This window comes from Lynx rufus, unplaced genomic scaffold, assembly GCF_022079265.1.
Source record: "Lynx rufus isolate CCGP_SWC_20201006 ecotype Redwood Valley unplaced genomic scaffold, mLynRuf1.p SCAF_7, whole genome shotgun sequence".
In the NCBI taxonomy this organism is placed as follows: Eukaryota; Metazoa; Chordata; class Mammalia; order Carnivora; family Felidae; genus Lynx; species Lynx rufus.
This window is the reverse complement of record NW_025814889.1, coordinates 110754706-110769078: the sequence shown is the minus strand read 5'-3', so window position 1 is coordinate 110769078 and position 14373 is coordinate 110754706. Positions and strand designations below refer to the sequence as shown.

The 14373-nt window shown below is 36.3% G+C and overlaps 1 protein-coding gene and 1 pseudogene across 1 annotated transcript in view; both read left to right on the top strand.

Moving 5' to 3' along the window:
• The window catches only part of KITLG (KIT ligand), an 80713-nt gene extending 80586 nt beyond the window's left edge, over nucleotides 1-127 (top strand). The window contains exon 10 of the mRNA XM_047067410.1: nucleotides 101-127. The gene's annotated coding sequence lies outside the window, so the exon portion shown is untranslated. The remainder of the gene's footprint in view (nucleotides 1-100) is intronic.
• Nucleotides 128-13350: 13223 nt separating this feature from the next.
• Nucleotides 13351-13929, top strand: LOC124502381 (ras-related C3 botulinum toxin substrate 1-like; annotated as a pseudogene).
• The last annotated feature ends 444 nt before the right edge of the window (nucleotides 13930-14373 follow it).

The following is a 14373-nucleotide window of genomic DNA, read 5'->3' as shown; positions in this document are numbered from 1 at the left end:
TATATTACTCATTCTGTAGTCCTATGAATTCAGCTATTGAGAATGGAAAGAAGGCAGAAAGCAGATACACCATAATCTCTCTCTTTTCTTTCCTCTCTAGGCGGGTAACAGTTCATGTTTGCTTCATAAATGAAGCAGCTTTAAACAAATTCATATTCTGTCTGGAGTAACAGACTGCATTTTTATCTGTTCTTGCTACCCATGACTCTATATGGATGATTCACAAATTGGAACAAAGTGTTTTACTGTGAAACTGGCACTGAATTAATCATCTATAAAGAAGACCTTGCATGGAGCAGGACTCTATTTTAAAGACCTGGGGGACTGGTGGTCTCATTTAGAACTTGCAACTGACGTTGGGAGAGAAAGCACGTGTCCCAGATTGCATGCACCATTTTGCATGCCTCCAGAAGTGTCTAATTGCTGAAAAGTCACATAGCTTTATTTTCAGTTACAACCTGCAGTTCATAGTAATCTTGGTCTTTGCAAGTAGATTTCATCCTGTATAGTGGGGATAATTTTTCTGAAATGAATCTAGAAAAAATGTTAAAAACAAAAACTCAACAGCATCAGCCAGTCTACATTTAGAAAGCAGTAGGAACAAAATGATTGGAGTAGGCAACATGTCAGCCTTGTAGCTGCTAATTAATGGTCTGGGTCTGATCTTGGTCTCTTCTTGACATAAACCTATCTCCCACTAGACAAATGGACATGGTTAGCTGGATCTATCCATGCTTGGGAGTCAGTATTGTATTAGAACAGTGATGACATCAATAAAATGGGAAAAAAAACCTGAATGGGAGAAAATATTTGCAAGTCATATATCTGATAAGGGGCTAATAGCTAAATCTACCAAGAACTCCTACAATAATAGCAAAAAAAAGAAAAAGAAAAAAACCTCTAACTTAAAAATGGGAAGATCTGAGTAGTTGTTTTTCCAAAGAAGACCTGCAAATGGCCAACAGGTACATGAAAAGATGCTCACCATCAATCAACAGAGCAATACAAATCAAAACCACAATGAGATATCCCTCATACCTGTTAGAATGGCTATTATCAAAAATATAAGAATTAAGAGGGAACCCTGTGCACTGTTGGTGGGACTGTATATTGGTGCAGTCGCTATGGGAAATTTTGAGTTTCCTCAAAAAAATTAAAATAGAACTGCCATGTTATCCAGCAGTTCCACTTCTGGGTATTTGAGGAAAATGAAAACACATTCTAAAAGATGTATAAGCCCCATGTTCATTGCATTATTATTTATAATAGCCAAGATATGGAAACAATGTAAGTGTCCATCAATAGATGAATAAAGAAAATGTGTTACATGTGTGTGTGTATAACACACATATTATACATACAGTGGATTCTGCTCTAAAAATGAAATCTTGCCATTTGTGACAACATGGATGGAACTTGAGGGCATTATGCTAAGTGAAATAGGTCAGAATGAGAAATACCATATGATCTCTCTTATATGTGGAATCTAAAAAAATTTTTTAAGTAAAAAAATTAAAAATACCAAGCTCATAGATACAAAGGAAAGATTGGTAGTTGCAAGGGATGGGGGTGGTTGGGAGAAATGGATGAACTGGGTTGTTTTTGTTTTGGTTTGCTTTGGTTTAAGTAAGTTGAATAAAAATGTAAAAAAAAAAAAAAACAAAACCACCCCCTAAAAAAAACATTGATGCCTTTGCAGAGAGGAGACTCTCCAAAGGAGTTATGGCCCAAAGAAGCCATGAACACTGAACAGCACGGTCACTGAGGAGGACATTTTGCACCCCTTTCCCCTACCACTTATAGAGTGTATAAATTGTGCTTGCAAAATATATTATGAAATGTTTATATTCTAAAACTATTACAGAGTTATGTAAAGGGACTTAAGAGAAATTGCTGAATGTATGAAGGTCTCATTTTCAATTTACATCATGAGAGAAACTAAAAATTATATTTAGTATCTAAGATTAGAAAACCACACCCACATGGTAATATGGGTATTGAAAATTAGGTTACTTGGCTTTTATAAGAATGAAAGGAATCAGGAAATTTTAGTTATTTCTCGTATAATCACCATTATCAGTTTAAGGGATCCATTTATTTAAAACCAGGCACTCTATATTAATATTTATGAATTTAAAATAGCGAGCTTTATGTAGTTATGCATGTCAGTTTGCTGTTTAAAATGTGTGACAGCGTTTGTTGTATTAAGAGTGAATTTGGTAAGAATTCTCAAGATGGACATCATGCTTTTAAACTAAAACTTGTAAGACATTTTGTGAATTTCCCTTGCCATTTTTTTTAATAGTCAAAGATCTGACTAAAGAAATGGTTTCTTGTGGTTTAAGATTCTTTCAGTAGGTCATGAACATACAGATGAAGGGATCCAAAGCTATTATAACTTAATTCTTGTTATAACATTATTGTCATGTTCTGCCCCCTCAGATGATCATTTTCAATGTAGTGATACAAAAGGGCATGAAAAACTGCTAGCTTTCCTTTATTTCAAAAGTCCAAGAATTTCTAGTATAGTTGGACTTCATGTTAAAAGAGGATCCAAATACAACTCCAGTGAAGCGGCTTTTGCGCTTTTTTGTACCAAAAAGCCCAGATGATTTCTACAATCCCTTCCTTCTCTAAAGTGCTGGGCTTCCTCAGATGGTAGTCATTTCTCTAAGACACAACCCAGGTGTTTTGGGAAGCTGCATTGACTTACTCAGGCCCTTAAATATCCCATGGATCAAACGTTTAGTAATAAAACCAGCGATCAGTTTAATTGCTGAAAGGACCTGACTCTCAGTGTGTGGCTTTGATTTTTTTGAAGAAACTAGATATAAGTTAGTATGAGTTATGTGTGTAGGTCAGGTGTAGATTGAGAAGATTGATACTTCTCAATTTAATAGTTTATTTCACCAATGGTTTTGATTTTCTTAGCCATGAGAAAATGCTGTTTAATGAGCTTGAGAGTACAATAAATGCACTTTTATTCTCAAAGGCAGGAGCTGGGTTTTAACACTCAAGGACATGGTCCTAATCAATAGAGTTAAATAACAAATTCAGCAAGTTATGAAATCTGGCATCATAGGCAAGGGGTGATATATTCTACCTAATTAAATGTATTAGTTCATTGAGAGTTACGTGAATTACCAATTTTTAAAACACTAAAGTTCAATAAAATGCATGAACAGTAGAAAAAGGCTGAACATGATTTTGGATGCTGGCTGCTTGGGAATTATATGTCATATCTGCTTTGAGATGAATATGTGTGTGTGTGTGTGTGTACGTGTGTGTATATATATATACACACATACACACACATTTGCTTTATTTTATCTGATATGTGTGCTGAATATCCTTCAGAAATCATGGAAAACTCACAACTGATATTATCAATCATGAAATCACCTTTTAAATTGGTGCCATGTATCTGATATCTTTTGTAATGTTCCAAAATTGCCTTTTAAAATGATCTCAGAAGTCTGCAGATTCTAAATTATACTAAAAGCTTTGCACCTCTTTGGTAGAACACAAGTCTATAAAGAAACTGGCTCTGTGATAAATGGTGCCTGCCCAGTAATATCAAAGTGTTGCCGGATTTTGTATTATAATCTAACGTGCTTACCACACTGCCATTTTTTAGTGAGTCAGAGACAAATTTCAGTTTTTTTCAATATGATAATAGAATAAGTACCCTATTCTCTTTAAAAAGAATTAAGTATATGAAGAATGAAAACGCGTTTTTTAATGTAGTGTTTGCTTTTAGTAAGAATTAACACATTTAATTGAGTATGAAAGTACTTCGGGGAAACTTTGTGGCATATTTTGGTATTCTAATTCAACTGAGGTTTGAAATTAACAGAAAAATCCATTCATGATTCATGATTCATGGATATCTCAATATTTTTCTGCAGCTAGGTTTTGGTTTCAAAATGTAATTCCAATATGGGGCTTTTAGCCATTTCCCACGTATTCTTAGAAATTTTTCAAAAGACAGTTTGGCATAATGAGGCAGATGTTGGAAAAAATTGTAAGAAACTTCTCTGCTGTTAACTGATATTGGTAAGTCACCTCTTCTCTTTGGATCTCCATGTTTTATTTATGGTGAAGTTGGAGGTCACACCTTAGGTGTGAAACCTATTGATATCTGACTGACAAAGACAACAAAATAGATCTGAAACTATTCCATATGAGATATTCCATTCTGATCTGTGAATAAGCAATTTGAACACAAAAAGTCATTGCTATTCTTGTTTGTAATGTAAATAGGATCCATTAGTAAAAGTAAAATTCAATCTACTATAGGGTGAATTGGGTAACCATTTACACAAGAGATGGCTTTTTCCTTTGCTTAAGTAAACATTTTTGGATCACCTCTGAAGAATGAAAACCACGAGTGCATTTTAGTCAGGAAGAGATACTATAAGATATGTGCAACATTTGGAAATGCACCAAATTAAGCATTTAAATGCTGTCATTTTATTAAAAGCTTAGAACAGAAATGTAAGATGCTTAAAGTTTTTGAGTGCCAAAAAATAATTTATAATCCATTTGGAAAGGGGTCATCCATAAATTTCATTTTAAAATTAGAAGGTGGGATAAGAATTTTAAAGTAAGCCAGCTTGTCTTTGAAACAGTATTATTTTGTAAAATTGGCATTAAAATATAAACATTGAAATTCTAACTAGTTAATTTATGATATTTTATTGCACAAATTATGGTTTTGCTGCTTTTCATTAACAAGTCTGGAAATGCCTTTGTTACAAATAAAGTAATGGTACTTTTATTTCCTAACAAGATGTTTTAGAAATAATTTAAAGTGGATATTCATAATCCTAAAATGTTTCCTAAGCATTGTAAATTTATAACTGCCATCTCCAACTACATCTTTATGATGTTTTTAAAAATAAAATTGTTTTAAAAACATAGTATTTTCAACTACTTGATTTCTCAGCTATAAGGCTCAAAATTTTTTCAATAAAAATATCCTATATTATAAGGATTAATGTGTGATTATAGTGTCCATTTGTCGCTATTTTTTAAATTGATGGACTTGAAAAGTATTCAAACATTTAGATGGATGCATAGATACATTGCTAGTTCATTCATAGATTGGAGTTTGCATATTGTAATGTAAATGTATGTCAACACTATTCTAGTTTATTATGACTGAAGTGTAATTAAATAAAAAACGTTGTAAAATGTGATGTGTATGTGTATATACTATATGTGTACTTTTTAAACTAGGTATATGTCCTGACCCTTTTTTATACAGGTTTGAATTTGAAATTACATTATATATATATACATATACTTTATTGTTCTAAATAAAGAATTTTATGCACTCTCATAAGTTTGCCTTGTCATTTGATATCAAGGTTATCACACATGTTTAAAAAATGGTTGAGCATATAAGCTAAAATCTAGATTTTGTTATAATATGGACGTATTTACCGGTTACTAAAATAGGTAAGGTAATCGAAGAAGATAAAGTTAACACTGTTTGACCTCAAGAGGTTTCTAACTTGGTTGGGGAGAAGATCTGAAAACGACTATAATATTTATAAAACCACACTGAAGTTATTACCTAAGTATAAAGCTGAGGTCCAGTTAATGTCCTTAGAGCATGCAGAAAGGAGGAATGGATATAGACTACATGGGATTATGGAGGAGTTGGGTGTTTGGGCTAATAAGACTTACAAGGGTAAGACAAATTTTGACAGAGGAGAATTAGGCCCAGTCTGAGCAGCACCTTCCAAAGCAAGAAGCTATATATTCTATCAGATCAAATCAGTGCACCCAGAGTATATAATGCAAAAAGAGATACACAGAGAGATGAGAGCATGACCTTGAATGTCACAACAAGGAGGGTAGACATTCTTAGGGGCCATGGGAAACCACTGTGTGTTTCTGAGAAGAGGAATGGCAAGATCAAACACCATGGTGGCGAATATGGTTTAGGCAATAAATCATTATCCTGCTAACCTCTGGTCGGTATTTGACTTTTCAGACCATATACCCTAGCTTTATGACATAATATTTATTCACCCACCATGTCTTTTCAACTTCTTTGCTTATTCTGCCTTTTCTGTTCAGCCTTTGTATTGCAATTTCACCAATGTAAGCCTAGACAATTTTAATAACCTCCTAACTGATCACACATACCTAGCCCTTTTTCAATCAGTTCCTCAAGTTAGAACAAATAATATGGAGACATCTGATATTTTTTTCTGGTTGGAACACTTAAATCGTTTCTCATTATTTTCAAAGGAAAACCCAAATGCCTTAACATGGCTTACAAGGCCCTCCTTGGTCCATCTCATAATTTTGGGGAAGGAGAGGAGATTGCTAATTGTTTTTACTTTTAAGCCATAAACAATGTGAGGGGTAGGACCATGAATATTTATAACACTATGTTCCCCAAATTTAATATAATAAAGTGTGTAATGAAACAAAATTTTAACTGAATAGATACTACCTATTATAATGTCTGATAAGTTATTTTCTATAACATTTTATTATGAACACTTTGAAACATGTATAAAAATACAGTAGTGTAATGTAACCCCCATGTAACCATAGCCTAGGTTCAACTTTACTCAACTACAGAATGATCTTGTATCTAAGTCTCCTATCTATACTCTTTATCCACTCCCCCTTTCATATTACTTTTAGGCCAATACCCAAAAATATTTGATCTGTAAATACGTATTTCTAAATTAAAAAAAAAACCCATGATATACTTGCCACACTTAAGAAAAATGAACAATTCCTTAATATTAGAGTCAGTAAGTATTCATATTTCAATTGTCTCATCATTATACATTTCAATATTGTACTACAGCAGGCTATAAAATAAAGGCAAACGTATCCCTTCAACATTCATTGTATTTAGATCCCCCCCCACACACACACAGATGAACACCACTACTTTGTGTTAACTTTGAGAACTTTTTGGCATGAGCAAACTATATACATATATGTGAATATGTGTGTGTGTGTGTGTGTGTGTGTGTATATATACACATATATATGTATATAATGCTATTCTGTAGCCTTACATTTTTCATTTATTAGAAGAATGTGTAACATTCAATAGACCTCTATTCACTGTGCCACAATAGCCAGGAAATTACAGATGGACACTGAGACTGTAATATAATGTGTGCCCTTTGGAATTCCAAAGCCCATACTTTGCAAAATCCAATGTATTTTCAAAACTTTTCCTTCATCTTACTCAAAATTAAAACGAGTCTGTCTTCTGAGGATGTATCTATCTCTTCAGCCTTCTCATTTGGTGGCTGTGTTTCCTCCATAACAATCACAGGGTCCAGAAGTGAGTTATCTGTTCTTACCGCTTCTGTATTACTTTCTCCTCTCTCCTCCCTCCCAGATTTGTATCTCATTAGATTTTCCACTGCCACTCACTGTTCCTTCCATATATAACTCCCAGGCTCTACGGCCTCATTTCTTGATGGTGTTAGCACCTGGTTCACTGTCACTCATTTGTACTCCTGTCTTCATTCTTGGGATTTTGATATGCACATAAATGATCCTTTCAACATCCTGTCCCTTCAGGTCCTCGAACTTTTCTCCTAATGAACCAGTCCTCAACACCATCCTAGTCCCCTAGTTTGATGGTCTTCCTGTAGCCTTTGTCATTGCCATTGATTGCAATCCATTAATCGCTTCAATTCCATGTATTCCATCTCTGACCACCACTTTGTATCTTTCCAGTTTATTCTCTTTGATCCAGTGGGCCTGTCAATCTATCGATTCTACCATTTTCCACTAATTGTCAAACTTGATGTCCTCTCTTCTCTCCTTATACAGGTTAAAATCCACAATCCAGCATTAATAATCACTCTCCTGCATATACCTTCTATGTAATCCCTCTCATTTCCTAATATTTGCTTGTTAAATGACAACCCTGCTCAAATCCAGTTATCCATGCGCTCTCTGTCTGCACTCGTATGGCTAAACACGTCTGGTGTACAACACGCCATCATGCCTACTAATTTCTCTGTAGATTCCTTCCCATCAAGTGGGTCTTAATGCTGCTCAACAATTCTATTTCTCTAGTCCATTGCTTTTCCATTCTCATAGCTATTTCATACATTATTTTCTCTTCCAAACCACCCACTACATTCCTCATACCCACTCTTAGCCGATAATCTTGATTGCTATTTTACCTGCAAACTGAAAGAATAGAAGACCCCTAATGCCTGGAGGCTGATTTTCTGTGAAGCTAAAGAAATTCAGATTTCTGGTCCTCACTTATACAGGCCCTCTATATGTCATAGAGAGGAGCTAGCAATGTATTCATATAGTAATATATTTTTGTAAAATTTGCAGCCACTTGCATTTATCTTTAAGATATTAAAGTACCTCTCATGTGGGAATGGCTTCCAGAAACACTCCCACTGGACACTGTGCCAATTTACTAGGACACCATGACCTAAAAGTATATGTGAGGTTGTATCATGATGCCCTAGTGAATGTGTCTTATGGATCTGGCACCAGAAGTATGCGGGTGATGGATGAGAAATGAGTTTTGAAATGAATGGAGGCAGAATCCAGTTTGTGGGAAATTTTCACAATCATCACAGTCTCCTGATATGTAAAACTGTAAGTGGAAGACTAAGGTTTCATTAATGCCTGGTCAAAATAATAGCTTTCCCCAATCACAAAATGCTCAGTAATACAGAGTATACAATTATAAACAAAACCATACACTTTTTTTTCTCTTAGTGGTGAGGAAATACAATAGAATTTAATAAAATTGCTGTGTTTATAGAACCAGAAAATCCGTATGTGAGATAACATGTTTTCGGCTTCTCAATACACTGGTCTCAACAAATGTGTAGTGTTGTATATCCACTATTATAGAACATACAGAATTGTTTAATTGCCCTAAAAAAAATCCCTTGTGATTTACCTATTCAAAATCTCTTCCATTCCCCTGTACCTCTAGAAACCAGTAATTTTTTTTATTGTTGTTACAGTTTCTATGTTTTCCAGAGTATCATGTAATTGAAATTACATAATGTGTAGCCTTTTCAGACTAGTTTCTTTCACCTAGAAATATGCATTTAATACTCATCTATGTCTTTCATGGCTTGGATAGCCCATTTCTTTTTATCATAGAATAATATCCCTTTGTATGAATGTGTCACCCTTTGTTTATCTATTTACCTATTAAGGACATCTTGGTTGTTTCCAGTTTTTGGTGATTATGAATTAAGCTGCTATAAACGTTCATGTTTTTGGAACACAGAAGTTTTCAAATCAGTTGGGTAAATGCCCAGGAGCATGATTTATGGACCGTATGGTACACCTATGTGTAGATTTGTAAGAAAACATAAAACTGTCTTCTAAAGTGGCGGTGCCATTCTGCATTCCTAGCAGCTATGAATGTAAAGTTCTGCTGCTCCACATACTCACTAGCAATTGTTATGGTCAGTCTGTTGGATTTTAGCCATTCTAATAGATGAGTACTGGTTTATCATCATTGTTTTAATTTGCAGTTCCCTAATGACAAATGATGGTGAGCATTTTTTCATGAGCTTATTTGCCACCTGTTTATCTTCTTTGGTGAGGTGTCTTTTCAAATCTTTTGTCCATTTTTAAATTGGGTTATTTGTTTCCTTACTGATGAATTTTAAAAGGTTCTTGTGTATATTTACAGGCAAACCCTCTGTCAGATATGTGTTCTACACATATTTGCTAGTTTGTGGCTTGTCTTTTCATTCTCTTAACATTGTCTTTCATAGAGCAGCTTCAAGCATTTTTTAACATATTTTAAAACTTTCGAAAGAGTTTTTGTGTAACAAGATGGTCTCCTAACATAAGGCTGTTGGGACATAATAACATTTTAAGGACTTGGAACTTGTAATGACTTCTAACATAGTTTTAAAGACTCCAAACAAACAAACAAACAAAAACAAACAAAACATTAGAAGAAAAAAGATAAAACTCAGACATTTAACTCCAGTCTGGAAAGATGTCTTGGAATCGTTCATAAAAATAATTGAGAAATTATAAACTAATTCAAACATATAAAATGGATATAAAGGATCCCTTTCTGTAATCATTGCATTTATTTATTAAAGACCTAGGAGTTTTAAGAAGATGGCAGAGTAGGAGGCTCCTGAGCTCATCTCATCCCATGGACATACAAATATAACAGCTGCGTCCATACGACTAACTCTGAAAAACCACCTGAAGACTGGCAGAACAGACTTCTCACTGCTAATCATAGAAAAGGGTAGAAGAGATAGAGACATAGTTGCGAACCAAACCCCTGGTCAGACTAACCAGAAACAGGAGGGACATCACAAGTATGGAAAAGCAAGAGGATCAGACACCACACTGGGCATCTCTGGCACTGGGGACCTCCCCTGGGAAGACCGTTCCCATAGCATCTAGCTTTAAAAACCAGCAGGACTTGATTCCAAGAACTTTAAAAATCAGTGGGGCTTAACTCCAGCAGCTTTAAAAACCAACAGGCTTAACTTCAGGAGAGCCAGAGGGTGGAAGAAAACTGAGACCCTGCCCTTAAAAAGTCAGCATTCTAAATAATTTGGCCCAAGACACAGATCAGAAGCAGCAGTTTGAAAAGCGTTTGGGGTATATGTGAAGGAGATTCATTGAATAATCTTAGAATGTGTGTAAGAGGGACAGGGATCTGTAGGAGACTTCTCCTGGAACAAAAGTTCTGGTGGCTGCCATTTCTTTTCCCATCCCCCAACCTAGATAGCCAGACACTTTTCTGGAACCAGTGCTAACACCTTCCATTTATCTTGTTAGAACTGCACGACTTACCCCAACGTTCCCCTGTGAACCCACTGCATCCCAACTGCCTGTTTCCGCAGGCACCCACCTCACCTGGATCAGCCCCCGCCATGACTGGCACCACACCAAAGTGGCTCATGCCCTGGTGAGGCTGGTGGCAGATAACCCCACACACCAGTGCACCTCTAGGTGCTGCAGCTGTGCCCTGCCCTTTGGTGCACCTGCTGCTGTGACAGAGAGGCTAATTGCATAGAGCTAGGGTGAGTACCTGCCCCGCTCACCAATAAGCCCAAGTGGGCCACAAAGAAGGTCCTTAATAATATGGGGAGGAAACCCTGCCCAGTGTGCCCACAGCAAGCAACACAGATCCTTGCAACCAGCTGGGCCAAAGGCAATCACAGCTCAGTCACAAGAGGAGGGTGCATTCAGCCCACACGGGACACCCTTGGAGTGCCTGGTTCTGATGACCAGAAGGCATTGTGCTACAGGACCTCTTCTATGCAAGGTCACTACTTTCAAGACCAGAAAACATAACTGGCCTACATAATACACAGAAACAAGCACAGAGAGAAAAAATGAGGAGGCAGAAGAACATGTCCCAAATGAAAGAACAAGACAAAAATTATAGCTAAATGAAGTGGAGATAAGCAATATGCCTGATAAAGAATTCAAAACAATGGTCATAAAGATAGTCACTGGACTTAAGAGTGGATGAACTCAGTGAGAATTTCAATAAACAGAAAATATAAAAAAGAGCCAGTCAGAGCTGAAGAATTCAATAACTTGAAATAACAAGTACACCAATTGAATCAACAGGGGATTAGAGAATGCAGAAGAACATATTAGCAATCTGGATGACAGGGTAATGACAAGTAACCAAGCTGAACAGCAAAAAGAAAAAAAAAAAGAATAAAAAAAATGAGAATAGGTTAAGGGAACTCTGTGAGATCAAGTGTAATAACATTTGCATTATAGGTATCCCAGAAGGAGAAGAGAGAGAGGAGGAGGCAGAAAACTTACGTAAAGAAATAATAGCTGAAAACATCCTAATCTGCAGAAAGAAACAGACATCCAGGTCCAGCAAGCACAGAGAGACCCTAAAAATATGGACCCAAAGATGTCTACACCAAAACACATTATAATTAAAATGACAAAAAGTAATAATAAAGAGAGAATTTTATTTTTATTTATTTATATATATATATATATATATATATATATATATATATATATGAAATTTATTGACAAATTGGTTTCCATACAACACCCAGTGCTCATCCCAAAAGGTGCCCTCCTCAATACCCATCGCCCACCCTCCCCTCCCTCCCACCCCCCATCAACCCTCAGTTTGTTCTCAGTTTTTAACAGTCTCTTATTCTTTGGCAAAGAGAGAATTTTAAAGGCACCAAGAGAAAACAGTTTCATAGAAGGGAAATCACACAAGGGTATCAATTGATTTTTCAGCAGAAACTTTGAGGGCCGGAAGGAAGTGGCATAAGGTATTCAAAGTTCTGAAAAGAAAACACCTATAACAAAGAATATTCTACCCAGCAAGATTATCATTCATCATAGAAGAGAAAAAGGGTTTCTCAGACAAACATAAGTTAAAGGAGTTTATCACTACTAAACTAGCCTTACAAGAAATGTTAAAGAGAATTCTCTAAATTGAAAGAGAAGGTCGTAACTAGAAGTAAGAAAATAATGAACAGAAAAAATTTCACAGGTAAAAGCAAACCTGTAGTAAAGGTACTAGATTAATCATTTATAAAGCCAGTATGGAGGTTAAAATACAAAATTAGTAAAATCAATTATATCTACAAAAAATTAGTCAAAGGATATACAAAATAAAAGATGTAAAATATGACATCATATACATAAAATGTGAAGTGGAGAGTAAAACTTTCGTGCTTCTGGATGTGTTCAAAGTTAAGAGACCATCAACTCAATATAGACTACTATACACATAACAGGTTATAATCGAACCCCATAGTAACCACAAGTCAAAAATCTATAATACACAAAAAACAAAGAGAAAGGAATACAAGCATAACACTAAAGAAGGCCATCAAACCACACAGGAAGAGAACAAGAGAAAAAGAACAGAGAAGAACAAAAAGAATGGGCATTAAGAAGTAGAAATTTTCAGTTATAATATACATAACTCACAGGGATGAAAAGTACAGCATAGGGAATATAGTCAATGAAATTATAATAACACTATTTGGTGACAGATGGTGACTACACTAATTGTGATGAGCACTGTGTTATGTATAGAATTGTTGAAACATTATGCTGCATATCTGAAACTAATATAACACTGTATGTTAATTATAATTTAAAAAGTACCTACAATTAACAGAATGGCACCAAGTACACACCCATCAATAATTACTTTAGAGTTTTCTCCAGCTTTTGGGTGGTGGCCACTTCTGGGCTCTGTCTTCCGGTAGGTGGAGGGTGAGGCGGCATGGACAGCAGCCCTGGCACCCCGCCACCCTCAGTCACCCGCCCACCTGCCTGCCTGCCTCCCCTGAGCCTGCTGAGGCCCAGCAAGCGGCCCAGATGCAGGCCATCAAACGTGTGGTGGCGTACTACAGAGCTGTAGTAAAACGTGCCTACTGATCAGTTACACAACCAATGCATTTCCTGGAGAATATATCCCACTGTCTTTGACAACTATTCTGCCAATGTTATGGTGGATGGAAAACCAGTGAATCTGGGCTTATGGGATACAGCTGGACAAGAAGATTATGGCAGATTACGTCCCTTATCCTCTCAGCGAACAGATGTATTCTTAATATGCTTTATCTTTTGTGAGTCCTGTGTCATTTGAAAATGTTGGAGCAGAGTGGTACCCTGAAGTGCAACACCACTGCCCCAACACCCCCATCATCTTGGTGGGAACTAAACTTGACCTCAGGGATGACAAAGACAGGATTGGGCAACTGAAAGACAAGAAGCTGACTCCCATCACCTACCAGCAGGGTTTGGCTGTAACGAAGTTAGATGGGTGCTGTAAAATACCTAGAGTGCCTGGCTGTCACGCAGAGAGGCCTCAAGACAGTGTTTGATGAAGCTAGTCGAACAGTTCTCTGGCCCCCTCCAGTCAAGAGGAGGGAAAGAAAATGCCTGCTGTTGTAAATGTCTGGGCCCCTCTCCTGCCCTGTCCCCCTCGGAACCTTTGTACACTTTGCTCAAATATGGTGGAGCCTTCACACTCAATGCCATCTTTTTGTTACAGATTAGTTTTTCCATAAAACCATTTTGAACAAATCAGTAATTTTTAGGGTTTATTTGTTTAAAGTTTAAGACTTCAAATTTTCACATTAAAATGTATCCCTAAAATGGCAAGCTTTCTTAAAGCCTTATTTTTCAAAAGCCCTTACTCTTGCTCAGATTAAGAGTTGCCAAAATACCTTGTGAACTAAGTTGCACTGTTGTGCTGCGAACCTTAAGCACTAAACTGTTTGAGACCTTTGTCTATGAGAAGAGACTGCAGCCTCTCAAGTTCAGAAATGCAGACACCTGCTAACTAGTCTGACAGGAGAGCCATACAGGCTCCTTTCTGAAAATTGCCACCTAGCA